The following is a 19313-nucleotide window of genomic DNA, read 5'->3' on the forward strand; positions in this document are numbered from 1 at the left end:
TACAGCTCCCCAAAAGAAGACAGAGGGAGGGGAGAGGGGCGGCCTGAGAGTTAGTCCAGCTCACTGGTTCTCACCTGGACAGCTCTGTGCTCTAGGGGGTTCTGGAGAGGTTTGGAGGCAGTTTTGTTTGTGATGATGACTAGGGCCTCCTGTCAGGGAGTGGGCAGGGATGGAAGGTGCTCAACAACCGGCCGTGCGCATGTGCAGTGAGGAATTGTCCCACCCCCTGGTCCCCCTTCAGGGCACTCTGACAGCTGATGTGCATCTACATGGAAACAAGGGGAACCAGAAGTAAGGATTCCAGCTCCGCCATCAGGAAATTGTTGACCCCCTGACTTACTAAGAGGGTGGACAGGGCTAGAGGCTGGGAGCCAGGGTTCACTGCTGTAATTGGCAAACAGTCACAGAGCATTAAATTTGCGAAGGCCCTTTGCTAGGCGGGATCCCAGGAACACAAACGTGAGCAAGCCCCGTCCTTGTCCTGGAGGAGCTTACAGTCAGGCTGGAGAGAAATAATAATAACTCGTCTATTAAGCATCTGCTGAGTGCCAGCTGTGATTGCATCCGTTTCGTCTAGTCCCGAGTCTGGTTCTGTGATGAGGAAACGGAGGTCAGGGTCACACAGCTATCAGTGACAGAGCTGGGATGGGAACCCTGCTCTTACGTTAAGGCCCATGATCTTTCTACCAGACCTCACTGCCTCTGGACTTTGGGAAAGAATCATATCGGCCCCAGGTGGATGTTTGGAAGAACCTTCTCCCTCTAGATCAGGGGTCCTCAAACTTTTTAAACAGGGGGACAGTTCACTGTCCCTCAAACCGTGGGAGGGCCGGACTACAGTTTTAAAAAAAACTATGAACAAATTCCTATGCACACTGCACATATTTTGAAGTAAAAAAACAAAATGGGAACAAATACAATATTTGTATTTGCATGTGGCCCACGGGCTGTAGTTTGAGGACCCCTGCTCTAGATCAGTGATGGCGAACCTATGACATGTGTGTCAGAGGTGACACGCGAACTCATTTTTTTGGTTGATTTTTCTTTGTTAAATGGCATTTAAATATATAAAATAAATATCAAAAATATAAGTCTTTGTTTTACTATGGTTGCAAATATCAAACAATTTCTACATATGACACGGCACCAGAGTTCAGTTAGGGTTTTTCAAAATGCTGACACACTGAGCTCAAAAGGTTCGCCATCACTGCTCTAGATTTTGGTAGAAAGATTCCCTGGAAACCCAAGTTGTGTGACCTAAAGAAAAGGAGACAATGTGGCCAATGCAGGTTGAGAGCTCCCTCAGCTCAGCCCCGTGCTAGGGGATGCTGAATGGGAGCAATAATAGGGAGAGGGGCCAAGGGCTGCTTAGAGAGGTGATCACAGAAGTGGGAGCCGTGGCTCTGCACACTCAGACTTTCAGGTGCCAAGGCTTCCTGAGGCTTTTTCAGCCAACCAAACTCACAAGAGCCTGATATATAAACCAGAGTCCCAGTGTTTCCATCTCCTTTGGAGTAAGCAGATAAGAGCACGGCTCTAGAGCTGTACTGCCTGCTGTGAATCTTGCCTCCACCACTCTCTAGCTGTGTGATTTTGTGGAAGTTATTAACCTCTCCAAGCCTCAATTCCCTCATCTGTGAAATGGTGATAAAATGCTCAATACATGCTAGCTTTCTTTGTTATACCTTTTACTAATTATTTACTGCTAGAGACCTGGTGCATGAAATTCATGCACTGGGGGGGGGGGGCGTTCCCTCAGCCCAGCCTGTGCCCTCTTGCATCCAGGAGCCCTCGGGGGATGTGCACATCATAGCTAGTGGTTGAGCGGCCTTAGCATATCATTAGCATATTACACTTTGATTGGTTGAATGAACTACCGGACATTTAGCATATTAGGCTTTTATTATATAGGATATGCCAGGTATCCTGCTAAGTGCATGCTGCCATTTAATCCTCACAGAACCCTATGAGGAGAAGGCTGTTGTATCTTCATTGTATTAATAGGGAAACTGAGGCACAGTGAAGTAAATAGGTTACAGGACATAACTGGCAGAGCAGGGGCTTGAACCAGATCCTCTGACTTCAGAATCAGTGCTCTTAGTCTCTACAGCAGTGGTTCTCAACCTTCCTAAGGCCGTGACCCTTTCATACAGTTCCTCATGTTGTGTTGACCCTCAACCATGAAATTATTTTCGTTGCTACTTCATAACTGTAATTTTGCTACTGTTATGAATCGTCATGTAAATATCTGATATGCAGGATGTATTTTCATTGTTACAAATTGAACATAATTAAAGCATAGTGACTAATCACAAAAACAATATGTAATTATATATTCAATATGTTTTCCGATGGTTTTAGGTGACCCCTATGAAAGGGTTGTTCGACCCCCAAAGGGGCCGCGACTCACAGGTTGAGAACCGCTGCTCTATAGTCTTTTCCTGGGATCAAAATATTTTTGTCTGACTGATGGAACTCTGCCTGGTACCTGGATGCCCATTGAGTTTAAATGAAGGCCCAGCGGGGCAGGGAACCACGTGGAGTTCACCAGGCCCTCGCTGCTCAGCAGAGACCAGAGCCTCCTGAGCCTGGAATCCGTGTATCTATTGGTTCCCTGTCCCTCCCTCTGGTGCAGCTGAATAAATTCTCCCTTGCACCCCCTTTTCTGTGCATCCTTCTGCTCCCTTCAGATAGAGCACAATGCAATTGATTAGGCCTCTGTTTTCTCAATTTCAATCACATCCTCGCCCTGCCTCCCTGAGATTACAGGCGGGTGGGTCACCTTGATTGCAGTTTCCACTGTTCACAAAACCCTTCAGTCGTTTACAAAACCATCTCTCGCCTCATTCACTCCCCCACCTGGCTCTTCTCCTCCTGAAGCGTGGATTTTACTGGCTTAAGACTCAGAGGGCAATTTTATTTCCAAGTTCATGGTGGGGGAGAAGGGCACGTAATTGACTAATGCTGGTGTTTCACATGCATCGTCTAGTATGATCCTCCCGAGGCCGAGCAGAAGTGTGATTATTCCTGTTTTATAAGAGAGGAAACAAAGGCTCTGCGAGGCTACGACACCTGCCCAAGGTCAGACAGCTGGGTGGTAGGATTTGAACCCTGCGTCCCACTGTGTCACATTCCTTTATCTGACGGAGCAGCATGGGAAAGTACAGTACTAACCCAGAGTCAGGCCCGGGAGGGCACGGGGCAGAGAGAGGTCTGGGGTAGCCCCAGAGATGCTGAGGATTGTATATGTAAAAGAACCAAGTCATTTATTAATTTTGCACACACTTACTGATATCTCCTGCAGGCTGGTCCTGCCCAGGCGGCAGAACAGTGAACAGTTACCACACTTAGGGGCAAGGTCAGTCTGGAGGCCAAGGGAGACTTTTGGGGGGATGCAAAGAAAAGTGCCTGATGAAGCAGCCAGAGGGTGAGATCATCTCCCGCTGAGGGAAAAGCACATGCGAAGGCCCAGAGATATGGCAGAACAAGGCAAGTCAGGAGAGTGCAACTAATTACGAATGGGAGGCGGAGGGTGCAGATGAAGCACAGAAGAAGGTCGGAAGGCCAGAGGCAAGAGGTGGTAGGGTTGAGCCCTGGCCAGGTGGGTCAGTTGGTTGGAGCATCCTCCCATCATCAAAAGGTTGAAGGTTCAGGATTCCTGGTCAGGGCACATGCCTAGGTTGTGGGTTTAATCCCCGGTTGGGGCACATGCAGGAGGCAACCGATGGGTTTTTCTCTCTCGCATCTGTTTTTCTTTCTCTCCCTCTCTGTAAAAGTCAACAAAAACATATCCTCAAGTGAGGTTTTTATTTTTTTTTTAAGCAGGAGAGTTGGAAAGCCAAGGGGTATGGCCCCTGAGTTGCGGAGAAAAGTCAGAGAGAAATCTATGGGGCCTAGGACCTACTGGGGAATGAGGCTATCTTGGATCCCACTGTTCTAGTACTGAGCTGGGTGGACCCCCTATCTACTTCAATTCTCTCTCAGGTACAGTGTCAAAGCCTCCCTTTCACCCAACACACACACACACACACACACACACACACACACGATGGTCTTGCAGAGGTGTCCATAGGCCCTCTAGTGGTCACTCTGAGCACTATATTTAAAACTGCAGAAACTTTCCTCTGGGATAGGACTAGGTCCCTTCAGAACCTTCCCGCCCCATCGGATGGGAGATACAGCGCAGTGCCTGCTCTCAGGGCTCACAGTAATGGTGATGAGGGCGAAGGGGACAGGCACAGGCAGAAAATGTGGGAGAACAGGGAAGGGCACTGACTCAGTTGGTCATGGGGAAGCCTGGAAGGCTTCTCGATGGAGATGTTGTTCACCAGAGACTTGCAAAAGGAGTAAAAGTTCCCTTGATAAAGAAACAAAAGCCCAGCTGGCATGGTTCAGTGGTTGAGCATTGACCAGTGAACCAGGAAGTCACGGTTCGGTTCGATGCCCAGTCAGGGGTCAGGGCATATGCCCAGGTTGCAGGCTTGATCCCCAGTGTGGGGCATGCAGGAGGCAGCCGATCAATGATTCTCTCTCACCATTGATGTTTCTATCTCTCTCTCCCACTCCCTTCCTCTCTGTAATCAATAAAAATATATTTTAAAAAAAGAAACAAAAGAAGGGCATTTCAGACTTCACTGGGACCATACAGGATGTTACAATTAGGTAGGTGTGACTGGGGTGAACATTTTGAGGGGGGGGTTAGTGGCTAGAGATGGAGATGGTGAGGTGGGCATGGGTCTTGTCTGCCATGCATGCAGGCCAGGCTTCTAGGTTTGGGGCCAAGGGAAGCACTGAAGCGTTTTGAGCAGGGGAGTAACAAATCACATTCACTTTCCAGAAGGAAACCGAGGGGGAGAAGTGGGAGAGGGACACCTCTCTCGGATACAAAGAGCCGTACCAGGTCACACTCAGGACACATAACTTTGAGCAGGCCTGTGAACCAGGCACATCCTGACACCTACAGACATGTCACTGGGATCCCAGGCTGAGCACCCACAGATAAACAAATGCGCTGGTATGCACTCAGACACATAGCTCAGGTTCATAGCCGAAAGGAAATCAAGGAGCTGGTGAGAACCACGCACACCCGATGGACACAGGATTTTCTTTCTCTCTCTCTCTCTCTCCCTCTCCCTCTCCACACACACACACACACACACACACACACACACACACACACACACACACACAGGCCCTATCCTACCCCCCTGTTTCCCCCAGGGTCCCTCACCACCTCCAGGCAGGAACAAAGCTGACCCTTGCCCTCTGGCCCCTGGCCTCTCCTCCCACACCCCCTGCCCAGAGGGAGGAGCTGTTTGAAGTCTGGGCTGCAGCTGGGGTTTCCTGTTGCCTGGAGGAATGTGGGAGGACTTGTAGGGAGGGGGGAGTGGAGAGGGGCCGGCACAGAAGGAGGGGTAATGGGGGCCTGGGGGCCTTAGTTCTCATTGTACCACGATGAGGAGGGGCTTTCTGCTCCCATGGTCTCTTGGGCCCCAGCCCTGAGCTGTTCTCATCCAGAGGAGGGGAAAACCAAGGCCATAATGGCTCCAGGCCAATGGGCCTCTTGTTCCTGGATCTGTCTGTAGTTCAGTGTCTTAGGATAGGCCTCAACCTCTCTTGGCCTCAGTTTCCCCTTCTGTAGACTGGGATGAGTCCCTCTCTAACCATCCACACCTTTCCTGAGAGAGCTCCAGCGGGTGGGCCAGCCCCAGAACTTCTGTAGTCACGGAGGGCAGTGCCCATCTCTACCCAAGGCTCACTCCATTTTGCCCTTTCCATGAGCCCCAGGGGCCTGGCCCCAGCCTGCTGCCACTTCTCAATTATCGTCATCATTGAATATGACTCAATTGCCCCACAACATGCCCTTGCCAGTTTCCAAAGTGCTTTTGCATCCGTGTGCTCCGTAAGTCTTTTACAAGCACTGCCTGTAACACAGGGAAGGGATTACTCTTCTATTGTATACACATGGGACGGAGGCTCTGAGAGGGTAAGGATACAGGAGTAAAAGCAGAGTCAGAACCATGTCTATCTGGCTCCTCATCCACATGGCCTTCAAACCCTGAGACCCCACAACTTCTTTTTTATCTCTAGCATCTCATCTCTATTTCCTAGGATCTGGCTTCTGCTTACATTGAAACAAAAGTGACTGCAATGAGCTGAGCCCAGAAAGGGATGATGGAGGCTCTTCCAGAACCTGGGTCCCCTCCTTCAAGTCTGCTTTCTTAGGGAGCTAACCGCTCTTCTGCCCAGCCTTTGGTGGCACCCACACTATTAAGAACTGGGTAGCGAGCCTTTTAGACTATGGCTGCCAAAGCAGATATGCAGATTAGACGCTAGGTGGCAGCAGCAGCCCATAGTAAGGCTCAGCTTGCGTTTGTTTGGGGAGAGCCCCCCCAACACAATTTGGAGAGGCTCCAAGAGAAAGGCCAGCCCCCAGATAACTGCGAAACCCTGAAATGCTTTATTTTCAACGATGCCCAACACCTTGGCGTTTAAATACACACTCTGTCTTTGAGGAGGGGACAACTGAGGCAGCCTGGGTTGGGAGGGGGAATACTTGCAAACTCCTACCTAACTTCTATTCCTTCCATGGAGTCATGGATCCTACTAATCTTGCCCTCTTAAACCTCATCACTTAACCTCTCCCTTCCCATGCCCTTCCCAAACTCTTCTTCATCCCCCCTGCCTCCCCCCCCCCCCCCCCCCCCCACACACACATCCCCCCGGAGGAGCTCCCTAGATCCCAGAAGCCATCCTGTATTACCCTATCCAGTTTCTTCCCAAAACTTGGTTCAGACTGGGTGGGCCAGAGCCTCATAGGCAAGGATGTGAGGGAAGCTAAAAGAAAGGGGAAACTGGGCTTCTCCTGCCCTCCCCAATGTTAAAGTCTCTCCAGGGGGGACCAGCTAGAGCAAGATGCCTGCAAGGAGAAGCTACTCCCACCTCTCCGGCTGGCCGGACCAGATCAATAGGTGTACCATTCAGAGTCCTAGACTTCTCCCACCGCTGCTGCTCCTTTCACCAAAAGAGCCAATCAAGAGTGCCCCTCAGATCCCTTCTGTTGCCCTCTGGAGATTCCAGACTATCCTAGAAGAGGGGCTTGGAAGAGATGGAGGCATAGGGAAGGTGGTGACAGGAAGCTGCGTTTGGCAAAATGTCACCCCCGGCCTTTGCCACACACTGGCCGTCACCCTGCATCCCCCCACAGGGCCAAAGGCGAAGTCAGAAACAGGTGTGCTAAGAACAAAGGCAGGGCTGAAGGAACGTCAGACACAGAGCATGACAGACCAAGCTAACATACATGGGCGAAGGAGTGCCAGGCACAGACGAGGTGGGACTAGCTCAGGGCCAGTCAGAGCCGGTGTCGGTAGACACTGAGGACAGGACGGTGGCCATACATTATTCATCTCGTGTCCTCTGTGAGCCACACACAGACACTGGGAGAGAAGATCAGACAGAGGCCTGGGGAGTCACAACTCCCTGCATGGCTCAGAGGTTAATTGGAAGGCCTGGGCCCAATGGTGTGCCCTCATTTTTGGAAATGCTAACTACCATTTCACCAGGTCTTTGCCAGATTCTAGGGCCCTGTGGTGTCCAGTAAATGGCAGCAGCAGCAGTTCTCCTGCTTGGGCTGTCCAGCTACCTCCCCTTGGTAACCAGGCCCTGGCAGTGCACATTCCTCCCATCTGTGGGGATGGGCCAGGCAGGGGGCCCGGAGCTAGGAGCTGGGAGCTGGATAACAGATGTGACCTGAAGAGGAGGTAGGTGAAAGTGCTGAGCCCAGCCCCCTGGCCGCAGCAGGAGCTTTGAACTGTTGGATTCGAATCTTACTTCCCGACACAATGAAAACGCACAGTCGAATTCAGGAAGGGTATGCGTGTACACGTGTGTGTGTGTGTGTGTGTGTGTGTGTGTGTGTGAGATCCAGGACTTTTGTGCCCTTGCCGCCCTTGGACTTCTAGGAAAACAGGGGTTGGGGGAGGGGGACGCTAAACCCAGAGCTCAGCTTGAGACGGGGCCCTGAGAGAGGAGGAGACGCTAGCGGGGCTGAGTTTTCTGGAACACCCCTCCCACGTAAGCTCTTGCTCTTTACTCAGTGAGACACCGTTTCAGAAAAGGAGAACGTCCCCAAATTCAGGGAGCCTGTCCTCCCCCCTCGCCCCTTCCTCTCCCATTTAATTGGGACTCCCCAGAAAGTCTCGGGTCTTTTGGCTAATCCCTAGATTCCCTATTCGACTCTCATTCCATTCTCAGACCCCGCCCCTTCCCTCCCACCCACAACCTCCCTCAAGCCAGAGCACCCCGCCGGGGACAAGGAACTTGGTAAACGTTCCCAATCCTTGGGGAAAACCAGCACCCCCTGGAAACGAGGGCACGCCGCCGCCGGAGGGATCCGGGTGCAGGCGTCCAGAGGGCTCCCAGCCGCGCCGTCGGAGCAGCCCGCGCGGCCCCGCCCGCTGGGCGCACGGAGCGGCCAGGGCGGGGACTACAAGTCCCGGCGTGCTGTGCGCGCGTCCCCCCCTGGGGTTCCGGATGGTGAGCGGCGAAGGTAAGGCGAGCTCGCAGAGGCAGCGGCGGCGGCGGCGGAGACGGAGAGAGGCAGGCAGGCAGGGCGAGGGCGAGAGACGGAGGGAGGGAGTGAGCGAGGCAGACCAGACAGACAGACAGGCGGGCGGGCGGGCGGGCAGAGCGAGCCACCCGCCAGGCTGCGCTCAGCCCCGCTCGCAGCGGAGAGAGCAGAAGGCAGGAGGAGGGAGGGGAGGCGAGGGAGGGAGGGAGAGGGAATCCAGCTACCACCACCCAAAGCCAGCGTCTGCTTTCTGTCCTCATTTCCTTTTCCCACCCAGCTCTGAGAGCAGAGAAAGGCAGAGAGCGAGAGAGACAGAGACAGTCAGGGAGACAGACAGACAGAGAGCACGGGAGGGAGGAGGGCGGAGGAGGAGCAGGAGGAGGACTACGCGGGGCGCGTTCTCTCCCAGGTTTGCAATTGGGGGGTGGGGGCGGGGGTGTCCAGGACTGTGAGAGTGTGTGCGCGGCGGGGGGGAGCGCGGGGGGCGCAGAGAGAGCGAAGGAGTGATCGAGGTGGGGGGGCGCCGCGGGAGCGGGGGGCCGTGTCCAGCGGAGTTAGCGGCGGAGAATGTGAGCCGAGGCGCGAGCCATGCTGTCAGCAACAGCGGGCGGCTCAGGGCTCCTTCACGACTCCTCTCCCCAGCTGCCGGGCGCCGCGTCGCTGCCGCCGCCGGAAGACAGACGCCCCCAAAAGCCCCTTCCCTGGCTCGGACCCACGGAGCCGGCAGCCCAGCACTCCGGTGAGTGGCGCCTCCTCCCCAGTCCGAGACCCCCGCTGGGGACCGGCTGGCCGGGCTCTTTTGTGCAGCGCGCCAGGGGGGCTCTGCGCCCCCTCTGCGCGCCCCGGTCCGGTCCGTCGGACCCCGTGGCTGCGGTGCCCGCGGTGCGATCGGTCTTTGTTTCCACCGGGGCCCGCAGCTCGGCTGGGCTCGGCTCGAAGCCTGGCAGGCAGTGCCGGGAAGGGGGAGGGGGAGGTGGACGAGAAGGGGGGGGCGGGGAGGGGGGGTTCTCGGGTTTCCTGGCCGCCCCGCGGCTCCCCGGCTCCCCCGGCTCGGGGGCGAGGTGCGCGCCCAGCGCTGCCGCGCGCCCTCTCCACCTTCCCCCTCCCTCCGTCTTTGGATTTAAAACTGCAATTTGCTCTCTAGCTTGCTGAGAATGGGGTGGGGGGGGGCAGTGTAGGGGGGACCGTGGGAGCGGAGAACAAGGCTGGATTTTAGGAACGGCGCTGGGAAAGGGGGAGACTGCGGAGGGAGGAGCCCCTCCCCTTCAACCCCCAAATCCCAAGGTTCCGCTGGTGCTCTGGGAGTTGAGGGGCGGGGACCTAATGACCCGGAGGGGGTGTGGGGTGGAGGAGGGATTTGGGGTGGCCGGGGCCGAAGGGGTTGGGCCGCGTGCCCGGTTACCTGGCGAACAAAGTCGGCTCACTTTTGCATAAATAAATAAATAATCGCCTATCAATGCGTTTCCTCTGGGGCTCAGATTGAATCGGCCCCCTCTTCCCCAGGGGGTGGGGTGCTGAGTGACAGCTGTCAGCCCCCTGGGCCGGTAGCTGGGGGTGAATTGCTGAATCCCTCTCCTCTGGCTGAGGGCACCTTCCCCTGCTGGGTCCTGGTCCCCAGGCAGAGCCAGAGGGGCAGGGGGCTGGCTCTGAATCTAGGAAATAACCTTGTTTCCTGTTCTACAGGAAAAGGGACAGCAACCCAGAGTTTGGGGGCTGGGGATGAGGACTGATGGGAGCTGGAGGGGTTCCCCAGCAGCCTGACCCCCCAGCCTCCTGCCAGGCGAAGGGGCCAGCTGAGGGAGGAAGGATGTGGGCCTTGCTGGCCGGAGGCGGGAGCTGGGGCTGTCCCTGAGGCGGCAGCGGGCACAGAGAGGGAGGAGGGAGGGAGAGAGAGAGAGAAGCGGGGGCGGGAATTCTCTACCGCAGACCCTGGGGGCCAGGGCCAGATGTGGAGGGGTGGGGAGTCCCCCCTCCCTTCTAGCTTGGGGGCCCTGAGGCTGGGCTGGGAGGGGCTGAGCCTGGTGCCCTCAGTTCTGCACCAGTGCCTGACTGGCAGGGCCAGCTGAATTTGGGCCCAGGCGTCACCCTGGGAGGCAGGGCTGGGCCGCACCAGTCTGGTCCCTGAACACAAGGAGGGACCCTTGGGGGGCCTGTGCCTGTCTGGCGGGGCAGGCGTTTCCCGCCGGACCAGTTGGTGTCAGGCGGGACTTGGCCCCAGCTCCCTGGGCAGAGCTCAGGGTGTGAGGACAAGCTTTGCCTCCGGTCACGGTGGCCACATTTTGTCCATTGCTGCCACTGTTGGAGCGGGGCATGTGCCTGGGCCTGGGCAGAGTCCTGCTGGGAGCATTGGGGGCTTTTCTATTGTTGGCTTGTCCCTGCTGCATGTGACCCCTTGTGTGTAGCTTTGTGAGCTGGGGCTGTAAGTGAAAGATTACCAGTCTGTCACCCCGCCCCCCAGCCCCACTTTGTGGGGGAGGCTGGGTTGTGTTGGTGAGTTGTGGGGGGACCTTCCCCCAGGTGTCATGTGCATGCTGCTTGCTGTCTCCCTCCTTTGAGCAGATGTATATTTATTTTTATAGTAATGGAAAAGCAAACTGGATAGTAAGTTGAATTCATTTTTTTTTCTTGCTGTGTCAATAGTTGGAATAACCCCCAGAGACTGGTGAACTTCTTGCCCCAGAGCTCCCACCCTTCAGAGGTTGCAAAGATCAGTGAGGGCATGAGCTTTGGGCGACCAGTGAGCATCAGTCCAAACCAGTACTCTAGTCTCTCTTGGTCTGGCATTGGAGCAGGTGCCCAGGTGGGCAGGCATTGCCCCCTCCCCAGGCAAACCCCCACACCCCAGGGTGTAATCTGGCCGCTCAGCCACCTCTTTGGTCAGTGCCTAAACTGTGCCCAAGCCCTCAGGGATAGTCTCCAGGTGGGCTCTACCCCCCCGCCCAGGCTCCCCGGCCACGTGCTGATATTTATTTTCTGTAGTAAAATCCATTTTTAATGCCGTTACTTTTGAAATAATATAGAAAGAAACAAATGTGATGTGTTTAAGTTGCCCTCTGTGAGTTTTTAATGTGATCTATGGCTGAGGTAGTGATGGAAGGAACTATTGGGCTTGGAGAAATTTGGTGTCATAAAGAAAAAGAGCTTGCTGTTTATTATGGTTGCTGGGCTGGGGGTCTGGAATAGGGTCATGGGGGCAGGGAGCCCCAGCGCCCCCCCCCCCCCAGATGCTGTGGATGGACAGTGTAGCTTCTTAGTTTGGGGGTATGAGGGTTCCAGGATTATTTTGCATTGCTCCACAGCTTTTAAGGGGCCTTTGGTGAGGGGGCTTGGGAATTGGGGGGCGTTGTTCTCCCCCTTCCACCTGCTTAGATCTTGGCTGGGAGGCCCCTGGAACCCCCTGCAGAATTACGTGGAGGTGTACTGTGGGAGTTTGGACTTGGCTCGTAAAGGCGATTAAGGGATGGGATCTCCACCTGATTGTTGTGGTTGTGCTAGAAGCTTGAGGGGCAAACTGACCCTGGCAGAAATCAGAGGACTTTTTTTGCGGGGGGGGGGGGGTGCGCGCCACTCTGGCCTGGCAGAACCCCAGAGGGACAGTGCTTGTTTCCAGATCCGCCTGGAACACTGACTTTGGGCCACTCCTTCCTCTTGACTCTATTTGCCATTGGACAAGGGTTACCTTCAAGCAAACCTGATCTCCCTCGTTTTCTGTCTCCCCTTCACCCCAAGCAAACCCCCACACCCCAGGGTGTAATTTGGGCTTTTTTTTTTTTTTTTTTTTTGGTTTGGAAAACAGCTCTGTGTCTCATACCAGCCAGCCACTGAAGACCGTGGGGTGCCATGCCTTCCTACCAGATGCCCAGGCACTTCTGATCTGGTTGAGGAAGGTCAAGCAGGCTCACTATTATGGGATGGAGCCCAGCTCTGCCTCTGGGTCTCCTGGGTCTCTTGGGATAGAGCCTGAAAGGGGACGCTAGGATGGGGTGCAGCTGGGGACTGCTGGAGAGAGCATGGGTAACATTGTTGCTAATGTCAGCAGACGGCCCCCCCAGGGAGAATGGGGGAGGCGGGGAGGAGAGAGACTCAGACAGCCACTTGGTGGGGAGAGGGAAAGATGGTGACAGAGCCAGTGGTGAGAGGGTGAGAGAGAAAAGCAGGCCAGAAGAGCCAGGATCACAGCCCCAGGAGACGGGGTCCAGGTGATCAGGAAGGCCTCGGCATGTGCCACAGCCCAGAAAGAGCTGAGGCCCTCTCACCCAAGATCAAGGGCTGGGATTGTTTTTGGAGGAGAGACAAGCAAATGTCTCTGGGAAGAGGAAGGAGGACAGGTGGGAGAGAGAGAGAGAGAGAGATTCCCACAGGAGGAGAGAGAATGGGGAGATAGGGGGATTCCAGGGGTCACTTGGTTCACACTTCTGCCCCAGGGCAGTGTCTTCCCTCTGCCTTCTCTCAATGTCTGGGGACAGAGCGGAGCTCTTCTTTGGACCTGGAGGTGGGGCCTGAGGCAAGTTCTGAGTCCCACAGGTTGTGGGTGCTCTGGGTCTAGGGGCACCGGGGTTTTAAAGCGGAGAACATCAGGGTCCCAGAGATGCCAGGGGCATCGTCCAGTTGTGACCCCTCCCTTGTTTGACAGGAGGAAACCGAGTCTAGAAAGAGGAGCCACTGGCCCGGTATCACAGACACTTGGCAGGGGCGGGCCTGGGACCCATACTCTTTGCGCTCCACCTCTCTGTAGCTAGAGAATTGGAACAGCTGCAGGGGGGCCTCCTGGGCTCAGAGGGGGGCCAAGCCTGGGGAGAGCAGCAAGCAGGCACCCTTGTGGCCAGAGCCCCCCCAGGGGAGGGGGAGGTGCTGCTGCGGAGAGGGAGCGAGGGAGGGGAGAGAGGAGGGGAAACAGTGAGTCAGGCTTCCAAGAGCTGAAGATGAGAGAGCCAGCCCTGGGAGGGAGAGGGCTGGGAGGGCTGCTCAGAAGCAAGGAGAGGGAGGGGGCCCAGCCAGGGGCAAGGAGAGCTCTGGAGGGAGGGAGCCCGCCCCTGGCCCTGGCCCAGCGGCAGGCCTGTGCTGTGTGGAGGGTGCCGCCAATATGGACTTTGCCCATGGTAGGTCAGAAAGGAGCCAGATTCTGCCTCTGCAGTGTCCCTTTCTTCCCCGATTCCTCATTTATGAGCCCACCCCAGGGTCTCAGGGAGATGGCTGTGTGTCCTCCCATCCCTTCGTCAGTTTCTCTGTCCATTGTGGGATTTGGACCTTGAGCTATTCTGGGGAGGGGGGCGGGCACAGCATCCTGGGAGGGTGTTGAGGGATGCTGTCTCCAGCTGCTGTCTTTGTGCTGGGGACACTGTTGGAGCTGCCACTGGTGCAGGGTAGGGCGCAAGGTCTCAGAGTAGGCTCCCTGTTGAACCCTCTGAGTTGCTGGGCCAGGAAGTGGAGGTGGCCGGCCATGAGTGCTGGGGTGCAGTCTGTGTGTAAGTGTGTGAGGTGCTGATCTGGTGATGTAGGTGGGCTACCTGGGGCCTCTCGGATGGCCTGTGCCTAGACAGGGCCAAGGTCCCCACATGTCCAGACCACCTTCCACTTGAGGATGGGGGTGACATTCATGTGATCCCTCCCATATTCCCATGGATCAGAGGCTCTGGGGAAACTGGGAGGCGGGAATAACCCGTGTGAGGAGCTGGCGAGAGCTGCCTGTACAGCTTCTCATGCCTGGAGCTGGGACCAGAACTGGAGAGATTCCCCAGGGACTGCCTGGAAGGAAGTATGGGAGGAACAATCCCCCCCCCCCCGCCCCCCCCCCGCAACTGACAGGTAGCTAAGGCTCCTAGTCCGCGCCCCCCCCCCCCCCCCGCCAGCCTGGCATCACTCTGCCCCTCCCTCTTGGATCCCAGCATCTCTTCCATTGCCTAGGGGATAAGGAAGGTGGGTACTAGGACCCCTCTCCTGCAGGGCCTGGCTTTAGGGAGGACTGGCCAAGTGAGGGTAAAGTGAGGCCCCCTGCCTCCTCCCTTATACACATATGCAAACTCAGCTGCAGTGAGGCCCTGCTTTCTCTCCTCTTTCTGCTCAGGGGTCCTTGGCCTGAGAGCCCAGGGGAGGGGCCACTTCTGCAGCTGGCTGCCCCAACTCCCAGCTCAGCCCAGCTGCTACTGAAGCTTCCAGAAGCTGCAGCTCTGCACCCTTCCCCACTCCCTGAGCCAGGAGAGGCCTTTGCTGACCTGGGGGAGGGTACCTTGGGGAGTGAGTGGGCACCCTCACTCACAACAGACAACCAGACAGATGGGTGGTGGAACAGATGGACAGAGACACCCACGCACAGGCAGACGGAGAGAGACGGACAGATGGACCAGGACAGGGAGAGACGGACAGACAGGGGTGCTGGCAGAGAGGAAGAGTTGAAAATGGAGGCTCCTGGGGAGAGAGAAAGCAGAGAGACAGAAACTTGGAGACAGGGTGACCAGGTGACGGAGAAGGGAAAAGGAGAGAGATTGGGGGGGGGGGGGGAGGCAGGAAGAGATAAAGAAAGTGGGAAACCCAGAGAGAGAAGGAGGAGAGGAGAGACGAGGAGAGGAGAGACAGGAGAGGAGAGACGAGGAGAGACTTGAGGCTACAAACCACAAACAGGGATTTGATGAGAATCTGGAAGGTGTTTTCTCCTGCTTCCCTCCCCAAACCCCCAGGCTAGCCAAGTCTCCATTCCTTCCACCCCCAGCTCAGTTTCCAGCTGCTAAAGAGGTCAGGGAGAGAGGGGGGAGGGGGGAGAGAAAGAGAGAGAGAGAGAGAGAGAAAGAGAGAGCCCAGAGACCCCTCCTCCCTGCTCTTTTTGTAGGGGCTTGAGTTGCTGAGAGCAGCTCTCAGCCCTGACCTTACTCACAGATGTACATACATACCTCTGGGCTCTTGGAAAATAGCATCTCACACTCACCACTCACTCAGTGTGTGTCTCCTTGTATAAATGCACCCCAATAATCACACCTGTCCACACAGGCCTTACTACACACACACACACACACACACACACACACACACACACACACACACACACACATTTTGTGACATACAAGTCTCCATGTTTGCACTCATTTCAAATCTCACAAACCTAACCCCGTACCTATGTTTTCTTACCCATACAGGTGGTGACATAGGCCTTGCTAAGGGATCTCAGGATATGTCTCTGTCTCTCTCTCTGTCTCTCTGTCTCTCTCTCTCTCTCACACACACACACACACACACACACACACACACACACACTGTCATGCAGTCACGCAGTCACACTCTCACACGTACTCTGGCAGTCACCAGAGCAGAGAGAAGGCTCTTTCTTTCTAGACATGAAGATCAGGGTTCCCAGGGAGCAGTGGGGGTGGGAGTGGTATACCCCTCACTCTCACCCAGCTGCCAGGGTGGGATGGCAGGAGGCCCTTAGTTGGCAGGAGCCCTCCTGAGAAGTGGCAGGGCTGGGTCAGGACACAGATAAATTGGCCAGGGGGTTTGCGTGGTGTGAAAGAGCTGAGAATTGGTGAGGGGGTATGTGTGCACATGTAAAATATATACAGCCCTAGCTGGTTTGGCTCAGTGGATAGAGCGTCGGCCTACAGACTGAAGGGCCCCGGGTTCGATTCCGGTCAAGGGCACATGCCCGGATTGTGGGCTCGATCCCCAGTAGGAGGCATGCAGGAGGCAGCTGATCAATGATTCTCTCTCATCATTGATGTTTCTATCTCTATCTCTCCCTTTCCCTTCCTCTCTGAAATCAATAAAAATATATACATATTTATTTAAAAAATGTATGCATATGTACAGCTATAAGAGATGGCAAGTGCCTATTATGGTATGTGTGAGAAAGAGACTGAACTCATGTGAGATGGGGCATGGGTGTGACAGGGAAACCCAAGGTGTGTGGAGTGTGTGTGTGTGGTAGCTAATTGTCACGGATGTATATGTGAGTGCATGTATGTGGCAGGTGTGTGACTGTACCTGTTTTTTCATAATGTGGGTGTGTGTACATATGTGAAGGTGCGGGGCCCTGGGGGTGAGCTGTATGTGCGTGGGGGTGCAGTGTTATGTGGATGTGAAGGTGTGTGGGGTATGTGCATGTGAGTGTAGGCAGTGTGCACATACGAGGGGGTAGCTGCCTGTGTGAGGCTGCATGTAGCCTGGGTTGGAGGGCTGTCTTCCAAGGCCAGATTGCTGCTGGAGCAGAGGCCCTCCGTGCAAACACATGCGGAGGGGCTCCAAGGCTCGCAGTTGGGCACTGACCCACACAGCCACACAAGGACAGACAGACCCGCCCCGTCCTCCCTCTTCCTCTCTCCTGGCGTCAGTGGTTTTCAAAGGAGCCTCCGTGAGGACTGTTTGCTGTGCAGTTCCCCCCTCCCAGCCCAGGCCTCTTCAAACACACTGATGCCCTCCAGGCAGCTTCGTGGAGGCTCCTGCCTCGACCATCTGAAGGCAGATGGGTGGGCTAGGATCTGCTGCCATCCCCCAGGGAGCGAGGAGGCGGCTGCTCCTGGGCCTGGGCACAGGCTGAGACAGATGGACTGCCTGTCCGGACACCCTCGCACGGGGCCTGGGGGTGGGCAGACACCCCGGTAAGGTAGAGGGCTTGAATCTGGCAGCCCCCCAGTGGGTGCCTGAACAGAGGCCAGGATTCAGCTCTTCATTTCCCCAGCGGGGCACCCATCCTCACCAACTACAGCCCCTACCACCTCCCAAATATATAAAACTGCTCCACACACATGGCTCCAACACCCCTGAACACACAGCTGCTCCACCTGCAAGCACACACAGCCCAGTCCCTCCACAAACACAGTCGCTCCACATAGAACACCTGACATCCCACTGGCCCATATCGCACACAGCCCGAACATGCCCCTAAACACACAACCACCACATAAATGCCTACCCACACAGATATTTGCAACCCTCATGTTTAACCAAAACAAACATTTTTATGACCCGCAATATACCCTGAAACATCCCAGTGTACACACGCATGCACATAGCTTCAGCCACATGGACTCCCTCTCCAACCCCAACTCCTCCCCAGATGTACCCAGGACTCCGCTGCAGCCCTGACACTTTGCACATATGCAGACTCTCAGCGTCCCACCACCTCACTAGCACACGGACTCTCCCGATAGCCCAGCGTTTCCCCCAGCTGCAGCCCAGCACCTCCCCAAACACGTCTGTCCAGCCTTCTACACCTTTCCACACACACAGCCCCCCATACACATCGGCACGCTGACTGCCTCCACACCCGTTCAGATGAGAACACCCCCTGTAGCCACACAGTCACCTCAGACACACAGACATTGATAGCTGTGGTTCTAGTACATCTCTAAACAGATAACTTCCCCCCAGTTTCTTGTACTCTCCCAGACACACACACACACACACACACACACACACACACACACACACACAACTGCTTTCCCCATCCAGGCCCAAAACCTCCTCAAAAAGGCAGTCCTCTGTGCATCCCCAACAAGCTCCAGAACTTTCCTCAGCCACCTGAGCCCAGGGACAGACCACGCGCACCTCTCCAAACCCGGACCCCACGCTCACACACACACAGCCTCAGCTCAGTCACAACCCTGCACCCTCACCTCCCCCTGCCCATACCCCACCTCAGTTTGACTGCAGCCCTCACTCCCACCATCACACATTCCAGCACACCCTCCTCCTAGCACTCTCCACCTTGTTCTCCCCGACACTACCCCCCTCCCCAGACAGCCTTAGCCTTGCACACACAATCCCTCACTCTTGTGTGTTCTCTCTGTTTCCCGGCTTCCCAGACCTCCCCCACTTCCCAGAGCCTCCTCTGCCTGGGGAGGCGTCTCACCCCCCTCACTGCCCCAGGCCTTTCATTCCTGGACAGTGAGGCTGTACATCTGGTTCAAAGCTGCCCCACCCAAGACCCTGTGTTCAGGGCACCCTGGCCTGGGCTTTGGGGGCTTGGGGCCTCTCTGGGGGCTCTTGGCACCTGGTCACTCTGATCTCAGCCAAGAACTTGGAGTACCTAGCTCTGCCCTGGCTGTGGCATGTGAGGTGGGGGAGCAAGGGGATTTACCCCTAGCCTGTGCTTTCTCGGGCGCTTGCCAACCCCCCCCCCCCCCAGCTCACCTGAGAGGGACATTGAGAGGGACATGGGCTGCAGGAAAAAAAGACCATGAAGGTGCTGGCTTGACATGCTCCCCGCCCCCCGACCACCATCCGGGCTTGGGGCTTGGTCTCCCTGGGAGTCAGTTCCGACAGTGAAGGTTACTTGACTAGATGCATGATTTTAAACGGAATCTCCACCATCTGTTCCACCCCCTAATTACAGATGCACAGAATCCGCCTCAGAGGGCAGCATGAGGGGAGTGATTTAGAGGCTGAGCTGCTTCTGCCCGCATTAGGGCTGGGGAAATCGGGGGGCCTCTGGGTATTGCTCACAGCCTCCCCCCCAATACCATCTCTTTCCCAGGAGCTTCTCGTGCCACATCTGTTGCTGGAGGAAGGCTCCGAGAAAGGTTTCCCTGACCCCCAGTACCTGACAGATGCAGCAACTGCAATGCTGAGGGAGGGGTCCCCAAGACACCCGCTGTGTCCCAGGCCCCAAGTCCTAGGATGCAGGCTCCATTAGAGCCTTGAAAAATTCAGTGGATCGATCTCCTGCCTGCCTCTTGTACCCTGGGGAGCCACAGGCGCTGGCCCAGCTGTCTGCCCACCCCAGGGGTAGCAGGAATTGGTGAAGTAGGGAGGGGTT

The 19313-nt window shown here is 55.8% G+C and overlaps 1 protein-coding gene across 8 annotated transcripts in view; it reads left to right on the forward strand.

The window, feature by feature from the left end:
• The first annotated feature begins 8500 nt into the window (after positions 1 to 8500).
• Positions 8501 to 19313, forward strand: part of AHDC1 (AT-hook DNA binding motif containing 1) — a 66099-nt gene continuing 55286 nt past the window's right edge. For 5 of the 8 annotated variants that reach the window (XM_059690618.1, XM_059690616.1, XM_059690613.1 and 2 more), the window contains exons 1-2: positions 8609 to 8978; positions 9212 to 9308. The gene's annotated coding sequence lies outside the window, so the exon portion shown is untranslated. Of the gene's footprint in view, positions 8549 to 8608; positions 8979 to 9050; positions 9309 to 19313 lie in introns of those variants that run through there. The other 3 variants (XM_059690619.1, XM_059690615.1, XM_059690617.1) reach the window with 3 other exon arrangements.

Source organism: Myotis daubentonii, chromosome 3 (assembly GCF_963259705.1).
Source record: "Myotis daubentonii chromosome 3, mMyoDau2.1, whole genome shotgun sequence".
NCBI lineage: Eukaryota > Metazoa > Chordata > Mammalia > Chiroptera > Vespertilionidae > Myotis > Myotis daubentonii.